We start from the raw sequence: 12,024 nt of genomic DNA, 5'->3' as shown, positions 1-12,024 counted from the left end.
GACGCTAAATATTATGTCATATTGACCATATTTGACCTCTGACCTCACTTTTACATTTCACATCTGCCTTTCTTTCATGTTGAAACCCAAATGCGTTACACCTTCAAAGAAAGTATTGTCAGTTGGAAGAGAATGAACCCAGTTTGAAATATACTGTAGTATCATATTGTTTAAGAGCTCAAGTTACTTAACAAGGTGAATAACAAAACCTGCACTTCACACTTGTTTTTCATGGACTGCAAACTTCTTAAAGTATGTTTAAAAAGAACAAATAAAAAAAACGAATACACAGAAAATACAGAACAATTCCCTTAAATGTAAATATGTAAATACTGCCCTGAGACTGAGGGCCCTTGGCAGAGGTTTGCGCTCTCAAAGTGTCTTCAACTGAGTTTAGTTCCTGTTAGCTTGTTTCAGTTTAGGCTTTATTGATTAGTTTTAGTTTAGTTTCTATGTTTGTTTGAATGTTAGTTTGCCTGACAAATACATTGATGGTATTTCTCAAACTGTAAGACTTAACAATACCATCTAACATCACTGCTATACAAACATATGATGCTGTCATGAGATGTGTTGTAAAGAGGACGCAAATGCAGACCAGAGAAATAAACAAAATGAAATGTGAGCCTTTAACTTGTTTTCTGCAAATAAAAAAAGTCTAGCACAAAACCGGCAGTCCAAAATGAGCCGGAGCCGAAGAGACATCAGGTGCAGAAACAGACAATCACACAAAAACAAAGTCAAGACTCATCTTCACCGAGAAAACCTGCCACCCCATGTAAACTGGAATACATCCATATAAGGATGGGTGGGAAACATGATGACAAAGAGGGATGGAGGCACTAACACAGATAAGACGGAGACGCCAAGAAACACAAACATACTGAATACTAAAAACATACACGAATGAATCACAAAATCAAAACAGGATCCAAAGACTCAACAAACACTGAACAAAGCACAAGGACAGACACAGTCACACAGACATCCCATAAACACATGAACCATATGCTCCTCAGACTGGTTGTGCTGACAAATTTGACGACACTGACAAAATTTAAGATATTTCCTGTATGTTTTTTTTATCCTAATAAACGTAGACTCTGCTGTTTTAGTAACTATGACAGATTTCCCTTAGTAATAAATAATATTTTGAACCTGTGTGTCTGATATCTACATTTTTCTGACAGAATTTCACCACTTCTTTGTTTCCTCATGTCTCTTGTGATCAGAAAACACAACCCAGCAGCATTTGCTGTATTTTACTTTATTTTCATTAAACATTTGATTTTAAGGAAGATGTTTTTTTTTTTCTTGAATTAGACCTTGACTGTTTTTAGTTTTTACAGATATTTTGAGACTCTAAGGCTTAATGTGAAAGGGATCACATCCGAAGACGCTCTAGTGTCGTCTTTCTTTGTGTTTTGCATTGTTCTTGTCCAGGAATTTAAATTTCCTCTCCAGCCCGAGGTCACATGTCTTGGTTCCTGTGATCTGCTCTCTGTATAAAGCATTGAATAGACTGCAGTCATTACCTTTTGGCCAGGCAGAGCTGTTCTTGTTCAGTTTGGCTGGATGTCAAACACAACTCGGTGGTTCTGTATTCATGACAGAGCTCACTGCACTCCGGGGCCTTGTCAGAGCTTTAGTATCTTTATCATTTTCATGATCAGTAAGAAAAAGCATCAGTAAGAAAATAGATTCTTGGAAGCGATATTATTCGTTGCATTTTTCATATTTTGTGTTTAAACTCTTCATAATTTTCTGATGTTATAGCTTATCAGCTGCTCATCTGGCAGTAGGTCGGTCCATGTTTGTGATTGGTTATGTGCCGCCAATGTAACACACTAGTAGCTAGATCGGAAGATCCTGGATTGATGTATCAAGTTTATGAAGACCTTTATGTGAGTGCTTAGCCATGTTAACCCTAAGATCAGCAGTCAGGCTAAGTGGTGAAGAAATGATTCTGGGTACGCTGAACTTGCTTCATAGTTCAGCTCACAGCATTAGGCAAGAAGGTCTGATAAACCTGTTTGTAGCAGAATGCATATTATGAGTTTGCTGTCCAAAGATGGCTGGAAGCTAGTGGGAGTTTCTCTTCCAAGAAGCAGGGTTTACAAGTGAAAATGTTCTTTAAAAGGCCAAACTTTTCCTTGGGCACTGCTTGTTCTCTTCAACTGCGGGCCCAGCCACAAACGTCATAGAAACCTCTGCGGCGGAGAGATGTAAATAAAGCTGAGATCAAGTTCAAAATAACAGCCGAAGCACGTTCACATAGATAAGGAAAGCCAAACATGCAGTGTACAACTCAGAGGGGAAGCAGTTCAACAACACAAGTATAAATATACAATACTAGCAGCGGCGTGGGAAAGGTCAGTGTGGGAACTGGGGCTTATTTTTTGTCAATGAGTTTTAGAAATCCTGGCTCTGACTCCGGGACAACAGACTTTTGGGTTCCCACCCAGACCTATATACGAGCAGCAGTGTCACATTAATTTCTTCATTGTTCTCCAGTTTCCCCTCCGGTTTCTCTTCCCCTGCTTTGCAGCCTGCAGAGTCTGTCAGAGTTTTCTTCGGGACGTGGCCCAGCCTGTGGTGACATGCTGGTTCCCACGATCTCCTGCCCTTCCTCCAGAGTCACTACTTGCTCACTGCTCCGGACAGGAAAACAGGGCAACAAGGCCACTGAGAGTGCGTGCTAATTTAAGCAACTCTGCTGGCTCTCCATTGTCTTACATGAGAATTACGTGAAAGACTGTGAGCTGGTGCCTTCTCTGTAACTAAGAGTACATATAAGTTATGAGCGTGTACTAAGCTCGTGCGACACAAATGTCCCTACAAGGACGGAAATATGGAAAAATAGTGGGAATATTTCCAGAGGAGGTTAACTCAAGGTCTCATTTTTCCATAATCTCTGCTCATATTTACAATGTAGTGACCAGCAGTGCTAATCCAATGGTGGGCTACTTAGGTTGCAATTGAAATATCTCAACAGATTTTCATGCTGCACATCTTTCTCGTAGTTTCAAGGTCTGTAGGACTAAACCAGCTCAGTGTAGACGACACTAACTCAAAAGCCCAGAAGACCGAGAGCTTGGTGGGTTTTTGAGCCGAGTGGGTGAGGGAGCATTATAAAACATGATGTGTAGAACTTATATGTGTGTGTGTGTGTGTGTGTGTGTGTGTGTGTGTGTGTGTGTGTGTGTGTGTGTGTGTGTGTGTGTGTACATGGATGGCAATTTGATATGTTTCTCAGTGACTGAAGCTGGAGTTGCTTTATCAGAAGCTGGATATGAATATTTGATTCAAAATACAGAGCCATACTTGTAGTTTTCATGTAAAATTGGTCTACCAATCTGTAGACAAATATTTCATATAATGGCACCAGTTCAGAAGTAAACCACTACATCAAGAAGACCACCAGCCTGACCCCCTGCTGATACCCCGACATAATCCCCAGATTTCCTACACACTGCCACCATGATACATCCATCCATTTGCCTGACTGCTGGTGACTGGATGCTATTGCAGCTGTCACAGACTGAGACAGGGGTTGCATGTTCTACAGGTCATAAATCTGTTGCAGAGCTACAGCAAATACATCAGAGTTGATATAACACAATTATTCAAAGATGCTTCTCCAACAGGGATCCCGGTAAATGAAATCTAGTTGGGGCAATACAGGGTTAATGTCTTCCATTGGACCCTTACATGGGCGTAATGATTCAACTTATGCTACACTAATGTTAAAACGTAAGAACAGAACAGAGACAAAATAACATAACATTTATCCTCTAAAATGTTTACATAGTTAAGTTAGTAAAATACATTGTATGTACATTCTATAACATGACATCATCAAACGAATTCAGCATAGGCTTTGTGGCAGTTGGCTTCAGCAAACCTAAAACCTCAGTCAGAGATAATGGGCAACATGACAGCGGGGGTTTTCCATCTCAACACGGATCTTCTTGTTGAGCGTCTCTCATTTGCTTAAAAGAGCGAACGTAAGTGTTTGTATACTAATGTAATATTTACTGGCCCACAAAACAGAAATGAGGACTATTTCACTAAAAGTCTTCTCAGCCCTTTCAGGTTATGCTCTGTGGTGTACATACTTGTCTGTAGCACTGATGGCATTCATGTTAGGGTTGGGTTAGCGAGTTAGAGGTTTAGAGTTAGCATCCTGTATAAGACTACCAAACATGCCATATAAATACAACAGCTTGGCCTCACAAGAAGAAGAATTTTATGTTATGTTATCCCTATGTCCATATCCTCTTTCATTTTAATTACAAGAAAGGGTAGTACAAATTTAAAGCTTAAATCTTCAATAGCTTCTGAGATATTCATATTCAAACATTGAATTCATTTGGTCTGAAACTAGTTGGACAGATCATTTTCCAATATCTCTTGATGTGTTCCATATATGAAGCAAAAAAATTCACAGCAATCATGTGTGCAAACAATAAAATTTATGGGCAAATCAGAGATGGTTGAGCAGAAAATTGGCTGATTTGAGATCCACTGGTTATCACCTTCCCCTTAAGTATAAATGCCATAGATTTATGAAGAAAAGGTTCAAAAATTATGATGGCAAAAGCTAACACTGGTTTGCAGTATTTCAGTTTATCGGTATCTGCACAGATATTCACATCAGCATCAGCTGCGACTAACTAATGCTTATAGAAGGAACAGGATAAAAACATGTTTTCACTTCCATTTTCTCCTGCCTGTTTGGCTGGAGCATGCCCAAAAGAAGAAGATATAAAATTTTGTTGGCAATCTGGATCACTGTATTTCTTTTCTGAAGTGGGGTGGACCAGTTAAATAAACAAACAAACAAACAAACACAACTTCATAATAATCTACCTTTCTTTTAATGTAAAAAAGTCAGTAAACATTGTTTTTCAGTGATCCATCCATTTATAACACAGAGATTTCAGCAGTAAGTCTTATTACATTATTGCATTATCTATAGGAGTAGCTCTACAAAAGCAAAAAGTCGTTACAATGAGAGTTTTGGGAATTCAACAAATAAGGTGTTTTACTTTTTAAGGTGGAAACAGTTTTATGCCAGTCATGCGTCCTATGAAATTAAGATTTGTTAGTGCCCTATGGGTCAGCAATTGGTGACAGCAGTGAGGAAGAAACCTTGCAGCAGGACCAGGCTCTGAGAGAGGCAAGTAAAACTCAAGAGAGGTTATACAGCTACAAAAAGTAAAGTCAAACTTTTATCACTGTATTTTTTTTAAATTATTATTATAATTTTAAAGTTCCTGGGGCCTTAAAACACATTTTTATATAATCTTCATCAGCTTCATCTCAACCTCATGATTAAAAAGTAAGTACAATCACAAAGGACGAAGTCTCCAACTTTTCTTAAAGAGTGTTCTTAATGCTCTATATCCTCAGTCCAGCATGCTCAGCTAATTAAAGTTGCACCCCCACCTCCTGGCCTGAATTCTGACGACACGATAAAATGATAAAGCTGTGACGGGAGGGACGTCATCAAGTGTTCTTCCAGAAACAATAAAAGTTCTGCCGCATTCCTGCTCGTCTAATGGAGTTGGGTAATAGTAGTAGCACCGGGTTCATGGTGACAAGCTAACTGATGGAGTTATGTAAGCCTGTGAAATATTAATCAAACTGTAGTTCTGCAGGCAGTAGCTCTAGTGCCAGATTTTCACATCTGGTTTGAAATAAGAGAAAAACTGAAAGTAAGTGCTTGGATCTTAATGTAATATTTATAGGCTCAAAAAACAGAAATAAGGACTAAAACTTGGTATCTTTGCACTAAAAGTCTTCTCAGCCCTTCCAGGTCATGCTCTGTGGTGTGGGTACATGGGTGAGTGGAAATGGGGCAGCAGGACTTGCGTAATAAATCTCATAGCTGAGGGGCGAGATGGGCTTCTTTTAGAAAGAGCCGCTTGCTTGGCACTTCAGGCAACGGAATACACAGTCGATATGGAGCCCGCTGAGAGATTACCCACTTACACAGTTCCTGCAGACTGCGTCATCTGTCCCGAGAGGCCCGTGATCCTGTAGTCCAGATACTGCCTACATCATTTGAGGAACAAACAAATTAAAGGAAAAAATGAAGGTTGGTGATGTTCTGCTGGCCATTTTGATATTTAAAATTCATTTTGCGGCCTTATTTTATGTATTTAAAAAAGCAAGTCAAACTAAAACTCATTTTAACTTGTTAAGAATAAGTCAATAAGTCAATAAGTCAAGAAATAAGATTTTCCCAGATTTTTTTGTGAGGGTTTGAATTTGCAACCGTAATGAGTTGAATTGCAACAGAATCAAAAGTGCTCACCCTTTGCGTAGTAGTACTCTGTCTTCACTGCGTCAACCTCAGCTAGCAACACTACTTAATGGAGTCTACTAATCATAAATGTCAACATATTTCTGGCTCCCATTGAAAATGTGTAGAAATAAAGTATTTTTTGTGGATTAAAACCTAATTGCACAATAAAATTATATTTTATAAATATAGCATGCTATATATCCAAAGACATTTATAAAGGAATTTTATATATATATATATACATATAATTCACTTATAAATAGAATATATATTCATTTCAGTTCCATGTTCTTTTCAGCTTCTGGATTAACTCTTTGCAAGTGAATGAACTATTGGACTTGCTATTGGATTAGCTTCTACATTATTTAGCCATGTGGTCCAATGTAAGGAGATCCGTAATTGGTTAAGAGAGAAGAGAAACACCCCGGCAGCCACAGACTTGCACTGCTTAGGAGACCTTTTTAAAAACATGCTTGTGCTGCATAAGGATTCACTTTTTTAAGCTATATGAAGACTATCAAGGGATACTGTATATTTTTCATATAAACGTGGTATATGTCCCCAGTGCTCTGACTATGTACTGTACCTGTGGACTCATGTATGTAGCCCATGTTAGCTTGTGAAAATATTACATCCCAGCAGTGCTAACTAGCTAACTAGCTACCGTGTCTTGCATGCTAATGGCAAACCTAAAGCAGGTCAAGCTGTTTCGAACCAGCACCAAGTCCTGTTACCTGTTAGATTAATTCCCACCTCTTGCAGTCCCACTGTCAAAATATTCATAGGCAACATGCTGATTTCCTCTGTTTGAAGACACCTACTGTTTAGTTCTGCTGGAAACAATTAGCAAAATTTGTTTGACAAAACAATGCAATTACTTTGATTCTGTCAGTAAGTTAGAGTCACTTCGAGTAACAAAGGAACCTGTCCAATCTGCTTATAACTCTTACTATTAACGTTCAACCTGACTTATATTTTTTCCTTATTTGAAGACAAATAAATTAAAAAATATTATTTTAAATATCCTTTAAACAATTGGCAGAAATTGTTCCGCAAAATTATGACATCAATTCTATCCTGTCAGTATGTTAGAGAAACAAAGACTAACAAAAGAACCTGTCCCATCTCCTTGTAACCGATTAGTGCTGTGGCGCACTAGCTGTCATTAATTGATGAGGTGAGATTACACGTGTCTGGAGATCAGATCAGCTGCAGGTCACACTGACAGCCCTAGCTGGAAACAGTGACACACTCGTGGAGGTCTGCATTACATGGAGACAATCAGCTTATAAAGGCTCTGAGTATGAATGCAAAGGCGGAAGAGTGAGGCTCTCAGCAACACAAAGCACATGATGATCAGTTCTGTCACATAAAGGTAACGTCCTGAGCAAACCTGAGCAGTGGGATCAGTTCCTTTTGGCATTAATTTGATGACAGATTTGTCATAATTTGAAACTAGTAATCCATCCATTGTTTTCATCTTATTCAAAGTAGGGTTAATGTGTGGGTGGACTGGTAAGAGTATTCTATATTGGCCTCTGACTAACACTCTATCCCCTCCAGCTGGATCCGGAGGTCCTCCAATGAAGATGGAGAGATATAATCTCTCCATATAATGGGTCGGTTTTCCAGCATGACAATGGCCCCAAACATACCACAAATTCAATAAAGGAGTGACTAAAGAAGAAGCACATTAAGGTTGGGTTGGCCTAGCCCATCTCCAGACCTCTGTCCTATAGAAAAACTGTGAAGGGAGACGAGGCTTATAGTTGCCAAGTGGAAGCCAAGAAGCCTAAAGGATTCAGAGAGTTTCTGTAAAGAGGAATCATTCAAAATCCCTCCTGAGATGTGTGCAAACCGGGTGAGCAACTACAAGAAACATCTCATTGCTGTGCTGGCCAAAAAGGATTTCTCTACCAAGTACTGAATCACGTTTTGATATTCTGTCTCTCTCCATTAAAATTAAGCTGTCATAAGATGGATTGGTAAATTGAGAGCTCCACCATTTGGCTCACCCTTGCTTGATCACAACAGTATGGCACAACACGCACATTAATTCAATTCAATTCAATTCAATTTCAATTCAATTCAATTTTATTTATATAGCGCCAAATCACAACAAAAGTCGCCTCAAGGCGCTTCATAGATACAGAGAAAAACCCAACAATCATATGACCCCCTATGAGCAAGCACTTTGGCGACAGTGGGAAGGAAAAACTCCCTTTTAACAGGAAGAAACCTCTGGCAGAACCAGGCTCAGGGAGGGGCGGCCATCTGCTGCGACCGGTTGGGGTGAGAGAAGGAAGACAGGATAAAAGACATGCTGTGGAAGAGAGACAGAGGTTAATAACAGATATGATTCAATGCAGAGAGGTCTGTTAATACATAGTGAGCAAGAAAGGTGACTGGAAAGGAAAAACTCAATGCATCATGGGAATCCCCCGGCAGCCTAAGTCTATTGCAGCATAACTAAGGGAGGATTCAGGATCACCTGGTCCAGCCCTAACTATATGCTTTAGCAAAAAGGAAAGTTTTAAGCCTAATCTTGAAAGTAGAGATAGTGTCTGTCTCCCGAATCCAAACTGGAAGCTGGTTCCACAGAAGAGGGGCCTGAAAACTGAAGGCTCTCCCTCCCATTCTACTTTTAAATACTCTAGGAACAACAAGTAGGCCTGCAGAGCGAGAGCGAAGTGCTCTAATAGGGTGATATGGTACTACAAGGTCATTAAGATAAGACATTACTGCTAACATCACAAAAATCAACCGTCAGATCCTCCTGAGATACTCTTCTTCGCTCACTTGGGGCATCCAATCCACTGGTTTCCTGAGTGGTGCCTTCTCTTTGGAAGTAATACATAACAACACCATTCATTTATGAGAAGTCATGTGTTTGTCATAAAATCTCAATTTTCAGGTTGTTTCCTATAGAAAAAGCAATTTGTTCATATTGATATTAGTTTAAATAATGCAGTGTTTAAAATGCAATAATTTCCCTTCATTTTGCCTTTATTCTCATGGTATGGTCATATTTAACCTAAAAAAAAATCTAAACAATATCCTGAGCATGAAGGAACCTTAATGACAGGAGTGTACTGCTTCACGTCAGCCAACATATAGCCTTGATTCAATGGCAATACAAGCCTTTAAGTGGATCTGTGTTAGCTAGATTTTTATTGTAATCTGCAACCATCATGTTTGGATTCGAGTGTTTTCACTTACTTTATATAAGCCGTCCCACCCTTGGTCAAACACCATCAAAAATCTGTATATTTCATAACATGTTCTGGATGGCAGCTTCCAGCCCATGTGACTTTCTGAAAGAACATTCTGGAAACATCTTCTCAAAAACAAAAGCGGACAAATACAGCTTCCTGCGGACGCCTACACGCTCTGCTCCATTGTTGACGAGGACCTCGCCCACAACAATCACTGTCATCATGATTTCCACGGAAGATTTGGCAAAGATCGGAGTTCTTATCCAAACTCCAAGAAATGCTGTCCCAAGATCCCAAAAAACACAGACGACGCATTGAGACAAAAGAAAGAAAAAATAGAAAATGAGGAAAGTTACATATTTGAACCTGAACTTCATAGAGTCGTTGTGTTTGTTGTGATACCCTACACAAGTAAATCTTCCGCCCATAAAGATGGGACGCTGCCAATGAGGAACAATGGAAACTTTAATTAGATCAAAACTTTATTCAGGGATTATCCGTGCACGCTTGCATTCCTGTGTGTCCAAGAACACAATCGCGTTAAGACATTAGCTGTATTCTTGTCTGTTCGGTAGGTTGTGATAACAAGTTTAAAGGCACTAACCCTGACAGGTACATAAATTCACTGTTCTGATTTTTTTTGCCTCCAAACAACGTGCATATGGAAGTATAATCAGGATATTTTCTATAATCTGATCTGACTTGGTCATTGATCCTTGTGCAGGCTGCAATGTGAGATCATGAAATTACAAAGAATTTCAGTACAGTAACTCATGAGCAACTGAGAGTAACATTTATAAACAGGTGGATTGTAGACATTCATTTCTGAACTCTCGTTTTGAAGCCTTGAGATTGGTGTTTTCACTGTCATCATCTTGGTTTAAAAGAAAAACCCACAAAAAACCAACAAACAAAAAAATCCTCTAATCAAACCAATGATAACGATCCATTTTGAAACATAGTATGACCAATATTTACAAACTAGACTAAATTTTTGTTCCATATGACATAACATGAGTGACATGAGCCCATAACCTCAGTAAAAAAGTGTTTACAGACGTCAGGTCAGAACGGAAACTTGTGTTTTTATTGCCATGAAAAAAATATATATAGCTGATCTACTCCATCTGTGAATGTGTAAGTTCAACTGTTAGCATGCAACCTCTTTGTTTCCCACTTAGCCACGTCCACATTGAACTACTGAGACACCTACAAAGGAACATGAGAAATTATTGTACAAAATCATGTTTTCTGATGCAGGCTGAGAAGCTGACTTTGATGGTTTCAGCTGTGTTTTGATTGGAAGATGGAAGTTGGATTACGGTCTGGAAATTGATTTAAAGTTATTTCAAGTAACTTTGAACATTTTGGCTGATTACTAAAAAAAAAGCGTTTACGTACATCTTCTATATACAGTGCTTAATCCCTATGTTGTTGCTTGTAGTGTCTTTTAAAGGGTTATATTAGTTTGTCTTTTGTTTAGTGTATTTCTTCATTTTTTGCAAATTTAGTCAAAATGCAAAATGCTAATAGTCAAGTAAATGTTATGTGAATCATAAACACCCTGAGCTAGAAAACCACTTGTGATTGGTCCTGTTTTCATTCTGAAACTTCAACATCTGGCAGCAGGAGGAGTCTCCTGTAGCTGCAGTACTCACTCCCCACTGAGCTGCTGCTGAATATTTCATCCTCAAAGCAGAGATAGAGTGTCCCGAGCTCTTCACGAGATCTACCCCTTTATCTTTAGTGTGAGGAGTGAAACACCACGTCAGCAGTGTCGGTCTCAAACAGCATCAGGACGACAGCTTGAAACATGAGACGTGCTTTGTTTTTCAGTCAGACTCTCATATGAAACTCTGTGATACTGCACCGGAGTTGATGAAGGTCAGTGGAGGGACATTTTGTCCTGCAAACTAAGAGGTTTAAAGGTCATCTGAGATTGAGCCCAGGCTCAGATTCCTTTTCGCTGCTGTGCGAATGTTTTCGTCAAATAAAAGACAGAAACGTGAAAATAGTTTTTTGTATTTTAATATAGTACTTTTTTTGGTTATGTCATATAAGTCTCTCCTGTGTTTCTTAAATCTTCCAATAAGCTTCAATCTACCCCAAGCATGTCCTGTTTTCTTTCTATATTATGCAATGTAATATTTCTAAACACACGTTAAACAGTCCTAAAGTACCAGTCTGTCTGTCCACTGAATGAGGTTTCTTCATCCCCCAGGAACTGCCTGCATCTTGCCATATGAGGCCAGGCATTGTCGTCCACCAGGAGGAACCCAGGACCCAGTCTGACAATGACTGCAAGGTTTCATCCTGATAATGGCAGGCAGGGTGCCATTGCCTAGCCTGTAGAGATCTGTTAATCCCTCCATGGATATACATCCCCAGACCATCACTGACTCACCACCAAGCCTCTGGTTGTTCTTATCCTGTTCCTCCTTTTACAAAGAAGAAGATATCGGTCCTACTGATGGGTTAAGGACCTTCTAAGGTCCT

This window comes from Astatotilapia calliptera, chromosome 7 (assembly GCF_900246225.1).
Source record: "Astatotilapia calliptera chromosome 7, fAstCal1.2, whole genome shotgun sequence".
NCBI lineage: Eukaryota > Metazoa > Chordata > Actinopteri > Cichliformes > Cichlidae > Astatotilapia > Astatotilapia calliptera.
The sequence above is the reverse complement of the archived record's forward strand: the minus strand, read 5'-3'. Positions refer to the sequence as shown.